The sequence below is a fragment of the Crinia signifera genome, chromosome 1, assembly GCF_055691185.1.
Source record: "Crinia signifera chromosome 1, ASM5569118v1, whole genome shotgun sequence".
NCBI classification, from domain to species: Eukaryota; Metazoa; Chordata; class Amphibia; order Anura; family Myobatrachidae; genus Crinia; species Crinia signifera.
The window spans coordinates 348214946-348219443 of record NC_139217.1 but is presented as its reverse complement, the minus strand read 5'-3'; positions in this window follow the sequence as shown (position 1 = coordinate 348219443).

Sequence of the window (4498 nt, the reverse complement as noted above, 5' to 3'; positions counted from 1 at the left end):
GGGCTCGCCACACTTTCTATTCTCAACTCCACGCCGATGTGGATAGTGGGGGTATGAAAAGGTCGTAGGACGCGTACCGCCACCGCTCGCTACGCTTCGGGTTGGCGTGGATAGTGGAATTCACAAGGTCGACAGCTGTTGCGTCGACTATTGGCATTGTGGACAGGTTTTAATCGTGTACCCCTAGACCCAGCTAAATCTTGCAAGGCGCCTAGTTTCAAACGGTTTTGCGTCTAAATCCAGGCACCCCCCACCGCTTTTTACTGTGGAACTACAAGAACCACAGTGACCTATCAGCGCTGGGCAGCGTGCGCTGCTGCTGGCCAGCGCTACGCTGATAACGTAGCTTACATAAGGAAAGCAGCCACGCGCTGCGCTGAGAACAGCTAGAGCGGCACGCGCACAGTTAAACAGAGCGTCTGGCAAGCTGCCAAGTTTCATACACAGAGTGTGCGCGCGGCGGCGCCGTGAAACTACACAAGTACCGAAAATACTGTATGCCTCCATGCAGAAGGGCCCACTGGGGGTTTTCCCTCTACCCCTATGGCCAATCCAACACTGGCCTCTGATATTAATCACCCACTGAAATACCCTCACTCACCACCACTCCCTGGCATTGTACCTAACATACAAAATGACTCTTTACAATAGGGTTTCTTCTAAACCCTACTCTTCCTCTGGTAGTTCATCCAGCACGACAAAGTGGTACTATACAGACAGTGTTATTTTAAGGCACAGGAAGGACATGCAGCTCCCTGGAGGGCCAAATGTAGGTGCTGGCAAGCCAGAAGCAGATTCAGAATTGCAAAGGTTAAAACAAACTGTCAGCAACAGTCGCTGATGTCCAACGGAGGAGCTAGTGGCCACATGTTAACAAGCAGTGGCAATGTTGGGAAATCAGCACTGCCTTGAGAAGTTTCTGTAGCACCATCCACTAAGAGTACCCTGATTGGTTGTAATGCCCTGCTTTGCGCATTGCAATGACTTGTTATCTCAATAGGTACTTGTTGTGGAGGATGACAACATTGCAGCTGTAGAATAAACTCCAGAACTGTGCTTTGTACAGGTTTAGTATCGCTTATCCAAAATGCTTGGGAAGAGAAGAATTATGGATAATGGATTATTCCGTATTTCAGAATATTGTTATATTTCAATGAGGTATCTTGCATTTATGTTGTATAAACACATCAAACACACATAAAAATATTTTATTTCTACATGAAACAAGGTTTGTGTACTAGATCATGCACTGAATTTAAATGCCAATAAATCATTTTCTTGCACATATTTAGTGCCAGTTACATATCATATCCTCAGTAGTGCCAGTTACAGATGTCCCCAGTAGTGCTTTTAGCAATAAAAATGTATTTCTGGAAACTATGGATAAGGGATATTTTGGATAAGGGATACTGAACCTGTTGGTTTTGGAGCATCACTGTGTCAGTAAACTCATGAAAGCAGGTAGGTAGGGGACTTGCTTGGAGGGAGGTCAGTTATCTTGGAGACTTAATACATAGCAGGCAAAGGGTTAAATCATTATTGAGGGGACATAAAAAGGGCTGGTTGAGAAATCTGCCATAAAAAGGGCATTTAGAAAGTCTGAAGGCACAAACAGGACATGAGCTTGAATATTTAATAAAAGGAACATGGTGCCCTGAAAATATTGGGTGTAATCTATTGTGGGAAGCCGCGTGGATGCAGGATGAGTGAGAAACTAGTATTTACCCCTTCAACAACATGAATAGTAAAGCAGAAATCTGCTGCAACCCTACTGTAGATTGTTCCTGGACAGCATACTTCCCTACTCTGCTGGAAAGTGCAGGAAACTTGCAATTTTTAAGGTGGTACTTGTGAATTATCCGGGCGCCCGATTTTTGATCGGGTCCCAAAAAATCGCGTCGCATCGCGTGTTAACCAAATGGCATGCGATGCAACGCGACGAGAGCAGCACCCGATTTTAGCAGTGGACCCGATTTTAACATTGGAATCAATGTAAAATGGTCCCTGAGACCCGATTTTACATTTATTTCAATGAAAAAATGCCCAAAACCCCCAAAAAGTGACAAAAGTGAAATCCCACCCCCATTGTTAACGCCACCCCACTAATGACGCCAACCCGAAGCGTGGCGAGCGCAGCGAGCCCGCGTCCTCCGACCTTTTCATACCCCCACTATCTACGTCGGCGTGGATTTGAGAATAGAATAGTGTGGCGAGCGCAGCGAGCCACCGAGCCCCGCGAGGGGACGGCGACACCTTCACAGCTATCCGCGTCCCCTCGCCACACTATTCTATTCTCAACTCCACGCCGACGTGGATAGTGTGGGTATGAAAAGGTCGGAGGACGCGTACCGCTGCGCTCGCCACGCTTCGGGTTCACGTTGACAGTGGCCTGGTTGTGAACATCCAATCTCATTCATATCTGGGTTAAAATCGCGTCGCATCGCGTGCCATTGTATACCATACAATAGCATACAATGCGACGCAATTTTGTCTTCAAGGAAATTTCAAGGGAAATCGCGTCGCATCGTATTCTTAATGTACTGTCATATAATTTCAACATCGGGCGCCCGGATAATTCACAAGTACCTTTTAGGTAATCCCCTGCACCCCCAAAATAATGAGTGGATCTTTCTAGGGAATTGGTCAGAATAGGGTGGAATAACAGTTCCCTTTGAAGGAATTGGAATTAAAATAAAATGAATAGCATCATTTTAGCCCCGTTCCTTCCCCATGGACTCAAAATTCATAAAATTTTGTTATTATAACATGTCAATCTATCACTAATTATACCATAAGCCCTGCAACCTCATTATGATATAAAATACCTTGATGGCAGCTCCATTCACACATGCTATATATAACCCAGAACTGCTCCAGCCACTTCCCCCTCACACCCACATATACCCCAGCTGCCCCCCTTAATACGCATATACCTCAACACTGCCCCAGCCATGTCCCTCTCACACATACATATACTCCAACTCTGCCCCAGCCACCTGCCTCTTACACTGATATACCCAGCCTGGCCCCAGCCACTTCAGTATGATACATAATATACCACCTCACACGAACATACAGTATACCCCAGCCATCTCCCTCACACATATATACCCAGCCACCCCCGCATGATACAAAAATGGTACTTGTGTAATAGCACGGCACCCGTTACGTAGTTAGCTTAGCTTCCCTGTCAGAGTCAGCGCAGTTAGCATAGTCAGTCAGAAGTAGCGTAGTGTTCCCGCGGCCGCTTAGCGCAGCGTCCCTGTCAGATGTATGATATGGCAGGTGTGAATGTTTTCCTGAAACACCCCCACTATCCATGGCAGCCCGAAGCGTGGCGAGCAGACGCATTACGCATCCCCCTGACCTGTTCATACTCCCACTATCCACGTCGGCGTGGAGTTGATTTTATAAAGTATGGAAGGCAAAAGGAGGCATTTACCAGTATGTAACATGGAGCACTGGCAAATGCCTCCTTTATTGTGCAGAAGACGGACTTGCGCCCACATACCCCCTTTGTGCACGAGACGCACGTGCTACCGAACCCCCTAACCCCGTCTCCCTGAAGCAGACACGGGAAGGGTTGCCGTACCCTGCCACAATAATTACTGAGATGCAGGAGCGTCTGAGTCTCAGACAGCTGGAGCGCCTTTCTGCCGGCATCTGCCAGCGCAGGGGATCTGGCGGTTACCAGCTCTGTTTAAGAGGCGCTCACTAGGCTTGCCACGAATGCTGGGGACAGAACCGGCTGCCGCAGAGTCACTACACTAGGCAGCCGTTGGGCAACGCTGACAGCGTATCTTAACGTAGCGTAGCCGTGCTATTACACAAGTACCCAAAAATTAACTCTTATGGTAACTCCACATCACTCGCACGTATATCCCTTTTACCACTCTCTCACAAATATATGATCTTGCCCCACCATCTTCTTCTAACATACATATACCCCAACCACCTACCTCTCATACCTACTGTATATATAGACCCTTACCGTGCCAACTTCAGCTCAGAAATGTATTTATGCCTAGCCATGCCTTTGCCAGTCACAACCTGGCAGACATGATGCCGCCTTCTTTCTAACCTCTGTAAAGCTTGATGCTTCCTTTGTTCCTATGTATTTGTTAGTCCATATTGTCAGTTGTTTTGTCTCCTCCATGGTGGCGCCAATTTGTTGAGGACATATCTATACAGTTTAACTCCCCTTGTCTGAAGCTACAGAGGCAGACTGGGCCCTCTCTCTCTGCAGGCCCGAGGCAACAATCCCCACATTCCCCCCTACCTAATGGCAGCCGTGTCTCCAGGAAGAGATACTCTAGGACACTCACTCATCCTTGGAGATTTCGTTTGTAGCTATATCAGGCACTGCTGCAATGGGGTAGTGATTATTGGAGAGGGAAGATCAATTTCAGACCGTGAGTTTAGGGACCAGCTAGGGATGCATCACTAGGTTGCCCTTTCAGCAGGTTCATTTGAGGAGGGGGGGGGGGTGTCGGGGGTG